Source organism: Glycine max, chromosome 19, assembly GCF_000004515.6.
Source record: "Glycine max cultivar Williams 82 chromosome 19, Glycine_max_v4.0, whole genome shotgun sequence".
Lineage (NCBI taxonomy): Eukaryota > Viridiplantae > Streptophyta > Magnoliopsida > Fabales > Fabaceae > Glycine > Glycine max.
Genome location: NC_038255.2, coordinates 26859899 through 26871802, shown reverse-complemented (window position 1 = coordinate 26871802; position 11904 = coordinate 26859899). Strand labels below are relative to the sequence as shown.

Sequence of the window (11904 nt, the reverse complement as noted above, 5' to 3'; positions counted from 1 at the left end):
TTATTTAATCTAGATCTTATCTTATCTTATCTAGATTTGATTTGATTTTACTTATGGGCTTGGATTTAAAACAGATTTGTAAGCTTTGGGGCTGAAAAACTATATAACAGCACCATGGTTCTAGTTTAGCTCTCTCTCTCTCTCTCTCTCTCTCTCTCCTCTCTCTCTTCTATTTTTCATTTTTAGTTTTGGTCTCTCTTCTCTTTCTCTTTTATTTTCGTTTTTTACAATTCCAGTTCAGACTTTCAGTTTTATCAATAAAATTTCGTTCTCTATTTGATTAATGGAAGACTAAGTCCACAGCGTTGTTTTCTCTTGAGGATCAAGCACAGTTCTCTTTGAGGTTTTATTATTACTGTTAAATTCTGTTCAGTTTTTCCTCTTCACTAATTACTCTGAATTTGCTGCTATTAATTCATGCATGCTTAGTGCTTGATTAATTGTCTCTGCGCTTAATTTATATTCATGCTTAATGATCATTTATGAGTAATTCGTGTGTGTGATGCTTAATCACATAATGAATGTTTTATATTAAATTTCGCTTAGTAATTTAACTTAGGGTTGGATTAAGTGGTTGAACTGATAAAGGATAAAATTCTCACAACCTAGGATAAGAGACTTGCTTGTGAATCAAGGGGAAGCAACGTATTTTAATTCTGATAATTTCTAATTCAATTTTACTCGCTTTTAATTTACAAAAGCAAACAACCCCCCCCCCCCCCAATTTGTTACTATTTCCTACTATCTATTATGAACATTTGGTGTATCATTGCTCGTTGGGAACAACCTAGGATCACTTCCTAGTTACTACATTTTAATATTTATTTGATTCGGGTACGGCCTCAATCAAATTTGGCGCCGTTGCCGGGGAGCAGTGTCCAAAGGTTCATAATAGCTAGTGTCGTGTTAGTGTTTAATTCTTTCGTGTTTTATGTTTAATTGTTAGTATGTGTGTGTTAGTGTTGTTTAGTGTCTTGGTATTTTGTTTAGTGTGTGTTCTATTTTAGTTTTTCTGTTAAGCGTTTCCCCTGTTTCAGTTTTGGGTGTTTTGCTGTGAATAGTGTTTTGCGACGGATTTAGCAACCACTTTTGCTTGCGGCAAAACAAAGTAGTAGTGGAAATCATGTAACGACGGATTTTAGCGACCACCCTTGCTAATTATTTGGGATTTTTTGTTTTAGTAGCTAGAGTTGTTGTTTTTGGCTGAATTTTTTTTGGTAACTTCTTTTAATCTATATTTTGTAGGAAAAATAGCTAAAGCCTTTAGTTTGGTCAGATTTGAAAGTTCCAAAAAAGTAGCAAATTTGATTTTTGTCAAAACTTCAAACGGCCATAACTTTTGCTCTGGTTATCAGAATCGCAATTATTATATATGTATTTGGGGTAGAAAAAAATTTCCTACGCTGTGGAAGCCACTTGTAGGCCGGCTGAGGTCTCCAGCGTCCAAAAAAGGTGATTCTGTCAAAAGTTTTTTATTTTCCAAGTTTTATTCTCTTATTTTTCTTAACTTACCAATTTTAGCTTCTATAGTTAGACTTTGAATTTTTGTTTGAAATTTTATGTGCTATCTTCTCATCATTTTATAAGGTTGATCACAAAATTTCAAGTCATTTGGACATCATTTGATGGTAGCTGTAGTTCAAACCTACACTGTTACTTGCATAAGAAGGCAACTAATTGTGCATGCTGAATTTAGTGTATGACTAGAGGAAATCCATTTGACTTACAACCCTTTGATCCTGAGATAGATAGGACATTTCATAGATTAGTTAGACATCATTTAGTACCTTTTGAGCATCCTGAGCATTCTGTTATTGGTGATTTTGAGCATTATAGTTTTGAGCATTCTGATTTTGAATATTCTGAGAACATGGCACACCCTCCACCCCGTGGGAGGACTCTAAGGGAAATGGATGCACCTGATTTCACCTATGAAAACTTGTGCATCCAATACCCTGATGAGGATGTCCCATATGTTCTTAAAACTGGACTGATCCATTTGCTTCCAAAGTTTCATGGCCTTGCAGGTGAAGACCTACACAAGCATCTAAAAGAATTCCATATTGTCTGCTCCACCATGAAACCACCAGATGTCCAGGAGGATCACATATTTCTGAAGGCCTTTCCTCATTCTTTAGAGGGAGTGGCAAAGGACTGGCTATATTACCTTGCTCCAAGGTCCATCATGAGCTAGGATGACCTCAAGAGAGTATTCTTAGAAAAAATTTTCCCTGCTTCCATGACCACGACCATCAGAAAGGATATTTCAGGTATTAGACAACTCAGTGGAGAGAGCCTATATGAATACTGGGAGAGATTTTAAAAATTATGTGCCAGTTGCCCTCACCACCAGATTTTAGAGCAGCTTCTTCTCCAATATTTTATAAAGGACTCAGCAACATGGAGAGAAGTATGATAGATGCTGCCAGTGGTGGAGCCCTTGGAGACATGACCCCTGCTGAAGCCAGAAATTTAATTGAGAAGATGGCTTCAAACTCCCAGCAATTTAGTGCCAGAAGTGATGCTATTGTCATTAGAGGAGTGCATGAAGTAGCCGCGAATTCATCAGGTGAGACTAAGAAGCTTGAAGGTAAACTAGATGCCTTGGTTAACCTGGTAACCCAACTGGCCATGAATAAAAAATATGCACCTGTCGCCAGACTCTGTGGTTTATGCTCCTCTGCCGACCACCACACGGACCTTTGCCCTTCTGTGCAACAATCTGAAGCAATTGAACAGCCTGAAGCTTATGCTGCAAACATCTACAACAAACATCCTCAACCTCAACAGCAAAATCCGCCACAACAAAATAGTTATGACCTCTCCAGCAACAGGTACAATCCCGGATGGAGGAATCATCCCAACCTTAGATGGTCAAATCCTTCACAACAGCAGCAGCAACAACAACAACCTTATTTTCAAAATGTTGCTGGCCCAAGCAGACCATACATTCCACCACCAATCCAGCAACAACAACAGCAACAGCCCCAGAAACAACAAACAGTTGAGGCCCCTCCGCAACCTTCCCTTGAAGAACTTGTGAGGCAAATGACTATGCAAAACATGTAGTTTCAGCAAGAGACCAGAGCCTCCATTCAGAGCTTAACTAATCAGATGCGATAGTTGGCTACACAGTTAAATCAACAACAGTCCCAGAATTCTGATAGATTACCTTCTCAATCTGTCCAGAATCCCAAAAATGTGAGTGCCATTACATTGAGGTCAGGAAAACAGTGTCAAGGACCTCAACCAATAGCATCTTCCTCATCTGCCAATGAACCTGCCCAACCTCACTCTACTCCAGAAAAAGATGATGACAAAAATTTAAAGAGTAAGTTACCTAACAATTTCTATGCAAGTGAATCTAAAGAGAAGCAGCATATCCCTCTTCCATTCCCTCCAAGAGCAATTTCCAACAAAAAAATGGAAGAGGTAGAGAAGGAGATCTTGGAAACATTTAGGATAGTAGAGGTAAACATACCTCTGCTGGATGAAATAAAGCAAATTCCAAGATATGCTAAATTCTTGAAGGAGTTGTGCACTAATAAGCGGAAGCTTAAAGGAAGTGAAATAATTAGTATGGGCAGAAATGTCTCTGCATTGATTGGTAAATCTATTCCCCAAATCCCTGAAAATGTAAAGATCCAGCTACATCCAACATACCTTTTATTATAGGGAACAATAAGTTTGACAATGCCATGCTAGATTTAGGAGCTTTTGTTAGTGTTATGCCTCTGTCTATTTTTAATTCTCTATCTCTAGGTCCTTTGCAGTCAACTGATGTGGTAATTCATTTAGCTAATAGAAGTTTTGCCTATCCTGCTAGTTTCATAGAGGATGTCCTAGTTAGAGTTGGTGAATTGATTTTCCCTGTTGATTTTTATATTTTGAATATGGAGGAGGGATTTTCTAAAGGATCAGTTCCCATCATTCTAGGCAGACCTTTTATGAAAACTGCTAGAACTAAGATAGATGTATATGCATGCACACTATCTATGGAGTTTGGTGATATAACTATTCATTTTAATATTCTTGATTCTATGAAACACCCATCTGAAGATCTTTCTGTATTTCGTGTTGAATTAATTGACCATATTGTTGATGAATACATGACTGATCTTCATTCTAATATGCATGCCTGTCACTCTTCATGCATTGAATCTGAATTTGTACTTGATCATATGTCTGAATTTGATGCTGAGAGTGAATCTAAATTTGATATTGATTACATGTCTGGTGATGTTTTACCTCTTGAGATTGATTTTATAGAGTCAGATAGAACTAACCATGTTTCAGGAAGTACACATACTTATGACTTTCTTTATGAGGTACAGGCTGAGAAACCATCTCTTTCTACCACTATGTAGCCGCCCACACCAGAATTGAAGCCTCTGCCATCAAATTAAAAATATGCTTACTTGGATGAGAGCAAAAGTTTTCCAGTAATTATATCTGCCTCCCTTGCTGATGAGCAAGAAGAGAAGTTGTTATCAGTTCTCAAGAAGCATCAGAAGGCTATAGGCTGGACCCTGGTGGACATTCCTGGTATTAGCCCATCCACATGTATGCATCGGATAAATTTAGAGGATGGGGCTAAACCAGTAAGACAGCCACAGAGAAGACTCAACCCGGTAATTCTTGATGTAGTGAAGAAGAAGGTAACCAAGCTTTTGCAAGCTGGCATCATTTATCCTATCTCTGACAGCCAATGGGTGAGTCCCATCCAGGTAGTCCCGAAGAAAACCGGCCTCGCCGTGATAAAAAATGAGAAGGAGTTGATTCCTACTCGGGTGCAAAACTGTTGGAGAGTCTGCATCGACTATAGGAGGCTAAACCAGGTTACCAAAAAGGACCATTTTCCCCTGCCATTCATTAACCCGATGCTTGAACGCTTGGCAGGTAAATCTCACTACTGTTTCCTTGATGGTTTTTCTGGTTATATGCAAATCACTATTGCTCCTGGGGATCAGGAAAAGACAACATTCACCTGCCCCTTTGGCACTTTTGCCTATAGGAGGATGCCTTTCGACATGTGCAATGCCCCTGGTACCTTCCAGCGGTGCATGAATAACATTTTAGTGATTTTTTAGAAAATTACATAGAGGTGTTTACGGATGATTTCACTGTATATGGATCCTCTTTTGATGTTTGTTTGGATAGTCTGGAAAAGGTTTTGAATAGATGCACTGAAACTAACCTTGTTCTAAATTTTGAAAAATGTCATTTTATGGTTGAGCAAGGTATAGTTTTAGGCCACATTATTTCCAATAAGGGCATTGAAGTAGATCCTACAAAAATTTTTGTTATTTCACAATTGCCTTACCCTTCTTGCGTGCGAGAGGTGCGATCTTTTCTTGGTCATGCAGGATTCTACAAGCGCTTTATAAGAGATTTTAGCAAAGTAGCCCTTCTACTGCCAAACTTGTTGCAGAAAGAGGTGGAGTTTGACTTTAATGATAAATGTAAGGAGGCTTTTGATTGGCTTAAAAGAGCACTGACTACCACCCCCATCATCCAGGCACCCGACTGGACAGGCCCTTTTGAGCTTATGTGTGATGCATCAAATTATGCATTGGGGGCTATCCTTGCTCAGAAAATTGATAAATTGCCTAGGGTGATATATTATGCTTCTAGGACTTTAGATGTTGCCCAAGCGAATTATACTACTACTGAGAAAGAGCTACTAGCCATAGTTTTTGCTCTTGAAAAATTTCGTTCTTATTTGCTTGGTACTCACATTATTGTTTATACTGACCTTGCAGCTTTAAAGTACTTGTTGCAGAAGGCTGATTCAAAGCCTAGGTTGATCCGATGGCTGCTCTGGCTCCAAGAGTTTGACTTGGAGATCCGTGATAGGAGCGGAGCACAAAATTTAGTTGCTGATCATTTGAGTCGGACCGAACATGTGTCTGATGAGGACTCACCCATTCGGGATGATTTTCCGGATGATCATTTATATATATTGTATAGTATTTCTGATTCTCTTTCTACTCCCTGGTTTGCTAACATTGTCAATTATTTAGTTGCTTCTGTTTTTCCTCCCTTAGCATCTAAGGCCCAAAAAGATAAAATTAAAAGTGATGCTAAGCATTTTATTTGGGATGACCCCTACTTGTGGAAATTGTGCAGTGATCAGGTCATTAGACCATGCATTTCAGATCATGAGACTGTGATAGAAGCTTGCTTGTGGGGCTTCAATGGAGGCTGGATCTTTGAGCTTTAGTGAGGTCCTTTAATGGTGATTTTCCACCATTGAGATGCAGCGGAAGACAAAGGAGAAGAGGTGAGAGGAGGCGCCATCCACTAGGGAATAAGCCATGGAGAAGGAGCTTCACCACCAAGATGAGCCTTGGATAAGAAGCTTGGAAGGATGCTTCAATGGAGGAAAAGAAAGAGGGAGAGAAAGAGAGAGGGGGGAGCACGAAATTGAAGGAATAAAAGAGGGAGAGAAGTGGAACTTTGAAGTATGTCTTACAAGACTCTCATTCATCAAAGTTACAACAAGTGTTACACATGCTTCTATTTATGGACTAGGTAGCTTCCTTGAGAAGCTTTCTTGAGAAAACTTCCTTGAGAAGCTTTTTTGAGAAAACTTCCTTGAGAAGCTAGAGCTTAGCTACACACACCCCTCTCATAACTAAGCTCACCTCCTTGAGAAGCTTCCTTAAGAAGATTCCTAAAGAAGCTAGAGCTTAGCTACACACACCTCTCTAATAGCTAAGCTCACCCCCATGACAAAAAAACATGAAAATACAAAAAAAAAGTCCTTGGTACAAAGACTACTCAAAATGCCCCGAAATACAAGGATAAAACCCTATACTACTAGAATGGCCAAAATACAAGGTCCAGGCGAAGGAAAAACCTATTCTAATATTTACAAAGATAAGCGGGCTCATACTTAGCCCATGGGCTCGAAATCTACCCTAAGGCTCATGAGAACCCTAGGGCCTTCCTTTGGATCTCTAGCCCAATCTACTTGGAGTCTTCTACCCAATGCCCTTGCGAGTAGGATTGCATCATTCCCTCCACCTTGGAAAGGATTTGACCTCAAATCTCGAGGTTCTTCATACTCTGGGCTCCTTCCCTCAACACTTGTAAAAGAACAAAAACATATGTATTAGTGGTGTTTGGTATGTTGAAGTAAGGTATGGTCTGAAAACCCATTTCCTGGGCATCTTCCCATGAAGGAACATAGTTTCTCACCAACTCAGTGAGTGGTGCTACAAGTATAGAAAAATATGGGACAAACCTTTTGTAAAAGTTTGTTAAGTCATGGAAGCCCCAAATTTTTCTTATACTTGGTGGAGTGGGCCACTCAGGAATGACCTTTATTCTCTTAGGGTTCATGGGAACCCCTTGATCACTATTTGAAAAATTAAGAAAAGTAACGCAATAAAACATACCTTTTTCTGTATTTTCATATTGATTATTCCTACCAAAAAGTATGACAAACCTAAGGTGTCCCATATAAGTACCTAAGTTTGTATTGAAACTAAAAATAAGAACAAACCTACCTAATGGGTCCCTATGTACACACACCATGAAGATGTTAGGTGTACGAGCGATTTTACAAAAGAGGGTTGCACCACTCAAAACATTCATCATACCACCTATTTTAGGGACTTGGTGCCTAATAATACCTATTTTGGGCACCAACAAAGCACAAGGATTTAAGCTCTTGCGAACCAAACCCTCATCCAACAACTTCTTTACTTGAGTAATAAACTCAAGCCCAAGAGGTGTGGCAATGCTAGCAAGTGTCTTTTTACAAAAGAGAAAATGTGGAGGTTGTCTAAGAGGGAAAGTTTCTTTAATGTTTGTCTTTATTGTAAAATGAGTTTCCTTCTTCGCTAACCTCTTGTAGGAGACACTTACCTCCTTACACTTCTCTTTAACCACTAATGGTTGTCCATCTTCTTGGGGGTAGATTTCTTTACTAGATTCTTCCCCTTTTGCTTCTTCACTTTCACTAGCGGAAGGTGAAGTAGTAACCTCATCTTGGCTACTATAAATGTCTTGACCCCTCATAATCATGGTTTTTGTGGTGGGGCATTGAGAAGTAATGTGTCCTCTTCCAAGACATTTAAAGCACTTTATAGAGCTAGTTTTCTCTGGCATACTAGCCTTAGGGGCTTGCTTTTCTATTGTCTTCCCCTTATCATCTTTGGGTTTAGAAGGTGTCACCCCTAAGATGCCTTGACCTTGGTCTTTCTTTGGATAAGAGTGAGAGCCATAAGATTTTGAAGTAGACTTCTTTTTAAGTTGTTGCTCTACCCTTATTTCCCAATCTAAGTTAACCTCTACATTGTCCTTCCCATGGAAGTATGAGAGTTTAATGTTAGCCTCTTGAGGCTTTCTTTCCTTTTCTCTTCTATGGGAGTGAGGTCTAAGATGTGACCTATGCCTTCCTTCGTAATAGTCACGAAGTTCTTCACTTAGGCTTTTGCAAGAGTTATGACTACTATAGGAGGCATGTTTTTCTCTTTTCATTTCTTTCATTATTTTTCTTCTTTCTTCCTCTCTTATTTTCTTTCTTTCATCTTGACTTATTTCTTCCACTCTTTTTTTCTCTTTTCTTTTCTCTCTTGTTTTTCTTTCCATAACTTGAGGGAACTCAACTCATATAAGATTCTAGATAAAGGGTCTTTATGACTAGTACCCTTGCCATTAACACTAGATGAATGATGACTCATGTTGGTTCCTAAGTTGTGGTTCTTTCTTGTTGGAGGTTTGAAAACAAAAGGTAAAAGAAACTATGGTTGAAACTAGCCAAATAAACACTAAAAGAGGTGTGAAAGACAAGGTAAAAAAACTAATTGGTAAAAGGAAAGCTATCTAGGCGGTTTGACAAAGGAAGGTAAAGGAAATAAGCTATGAAAGTAAGCAAGAAATGTAAACTAGGCGAATCCTAAGAGTGTTTGGATGACCACATTCAAGGTTCCAAACAAAACACTCACTATCCTAAGGAAAAATTGCCTAAAATTATTACACACAAATGGAAGTTTGGTAACCTATTGGAGGCTCCCAACACACTTCCAATGAAAGGCCTTTTTGTTACAAAACTTGAAAGCAATGAAGGTAAGTAAATTTCAAATTACAAAATTACAAAACGGTCCTCAATTTTGGTGGTTGTTCTCTCTTTGGTGATTCACTCAATTTGGAGTGCTTCTTAGTCCAATAACTCTTAAGGTGGTTGGCCCCTTGCTTCTTGACTCAAATTCTTCAAGGGATGGCACCAATCCTCCTTCCAATTCCCTATATGGCAACCCACAAACAAGGAAACAAAGAGACAAGCAATAACCAAAGACCAAAAAAAATGAAATGAAAGCTAAACCAATGGAGTTTTAACAAGACAATTTTTCAAGGATTATTCAACAATTAAAGCAATGAAAAGGACAAAGAAGCAAGCTAGGACTCAAAGAGAAACTTAGAATGGCTCTAGAGTAGAATAAAAAAACTATATAAAAAAGACTCAACAAACCTCTAGCTTTGGCACTTGTTTTCACAGTAATTTTCAATTGAAATTTCGGAACTAAGATTGGTATAACATAGGCACCAATTATAGAATAAATTTTGAGCCAAAACTACAAGCACACTTCCCTTTCACTTTTTTTTTTCCTGGATACTGATTTTCCTGCCAACTTGTGTGATTTTTCGTTTTTTTTTCTTTTATCTAAATCACTTGTTTCTTTTTTTATAAATTTTTTCCAGATGTCTAGAAAAGTCAGTAAAAATTTCAGCTCAAAATTCGAAGTAACCAATTCTCAGTAATTTTTACAAGTTTGTATGTCCAAGCTGCCAGCACCAGCGATTTGTTTCTTTAAGCATGGTATATTGATTGCCTTGGGCTTACTTTCAACCTTCCTATGTATGTTGAACTCACTAGGATTGTTTACCACAGTTTTAGGAGTTCAAGATTCACTTAGGATCAACATTTCAGCCAGCAATTCAATCACCAAAACTCAAATTCACAATAGACACAATCATAAGGAAACCTAAAAGTTCAAGAAAAGGTTCACAATCAAAGACTCTCTAAGAATTTTGCATGAACATGTTAAGGACTAATTAACATGAAAGATTTGACTCAAATCAAATAATAGGCTAAAATAATTTCATACACTCATGAACAAATGAGTTAGACAAAGAAACAAGAAAATAAAATTTAGCACAACATAAGAAATCTTATGTGACAAGTTTCATGACTAGACATGACTTCTATGACAAAACTACAATAGGTGAACAAGTCACTCTAGATTTTTGAGGTTTTCTTCTACTTTAATATTTTTGTAAAAATTTTATGGTTTAGGTTTCAGCCACAAAAAATAACAAGACAAAACTCAAAGGAACCTAAACTCAACACAATTAATGGTTCAAGAACAAGAACAAGCAATTTGAACCATAGAAAATCAAATTTAGTTTCTATAGCAAGTTTAATCAGTGAAAACTCTAAAGAATCATGTTAACAACATTTAGAACAAGACATATGAGGAGATACATGGAGAAAAATGAAGAAACAACAATGGAAGAGAAGGTAAAGAAAAAAAAATTAATGGAGGTTTAAGGAGCACCTACTTGAAGCTCTTGTGCTCTGATACCACATGATAGAAGCTTGCTTGTGGGGCTTCTATGGAGGCTGGATCTTTGAGCTTCAATGAGGTCCTTTAATGGTGATGTTCCACCTTTGAGATGCAGCGGAAGACAAAGGAGAAGAGGTGAGAGGAGGCGCCATCCACTAGGGAATAAGCCATGGAGAAGGAGCTTCACCACCAATATGAGCCTTGGATAAGAAGCTTGGAAGGATGCTTCAATGGAGGAAAAGAAAGAGGGAGAGAAAGAGAGAGGGGGGAGCACGAAATTGAAGGAATAAAAGAGGGAGAGAAGTGGAACTTTGAAGTATGTCTTACAAGACTCTCATTCATCAAAGTTACAACAAGTGTTACACATGCTTCTATTTATGGACTAGGTAGCTTCCTTGAGAAGCTTTCTTGAGAAAACTTCCTTGAGAAGCTTCTTTGAGAAAACTTCCTTGAGAAGCTAGAGCTTAGCTACACACACCCCTCTCATAACTAAGCTCACCTCCTTGAGAAGCTTCCTTAAGAAGATTCCTAAAGAAGCAAGAGCTTAGCTACACACACCTCTCTAATAGCTAAGCTCACCCCCATGACAAAAAAACATGAAAATACAAAAAAAAAGTCCTTGGTACAAAGACTACTCAAAATGCCCCGAAATACAAGGCTAAAACCCTATACTACTAGAATGGCCAAAATACAAGGTCCAGACGAAGGAAAAACCTATTCTAATATTTACAAAGATAAGTGGGCTCATACTTAGCCCATGGGCTCGAAATCTACCCTAAGGCTCATGAGAACCCTAGGGCCTTCCTTTGGATCTCTAGCCCAATCTACTTGGAGTCTTCAACCCAATGCCCTTGCGGGGTAGGATTGCATCAGACTGACTCAGTCCTGCAGTTCTGTCATTCTTCCGCACCGGGAGGTCATCTGGGTGTTCAAAGTATAGCTCGCAAAGTGCTTGACTGTGGCTTTTATTGGCCCACCATCTTTAAAGATGCGTGGAAGATTTGTAGCACTTGTGAGCAGTGTAAGAGAGCAGGAAGTGCACTTACATGGCGACAACAAATGCCTCAGCAACCTATGCTATTCTGTGAGGTGTTTGATGTCTGGGGTATAGATTTCATGGGCCCTTTTCCTGTATCTTTTGGTCATGTTTACATTCTCCTTGCAGTTGATTATGTTTCATAATGGGTGGAAGCCAAGCCCACTAGAACTAATGATGCTAAGGTTGTTGTAGATTTTGTCAGATCTAATCTGTTTTGCAGGTTTGGAGTACCTAAAGCAATCGTTGGTGATCAAGGAACCCATTTTTGCAACAAATCAATGCATGCCT

At 38.5% G+C, this 11904-nt stretch overlaps 1 non-coding gene across 1 annotated transcript; it reads right to left on the bottom strand.

The window, feature by feature from the left end:
- Positions 1 to 2248: 2248 nt before the first annotated feature.
- On the bottom strand, positions 2249 to 2355 carry LOC113000531 (small nucleolar RNA R71). Its single transcript, XR_003265864.1, has one exon. It is a non-coding gene; the product is annotated as a small nucleolar RNA R71 (small nucleolar RNA).
- Between the last annotated feature and the right edge of the window lie 9549 nt (positions 2356 to 11904).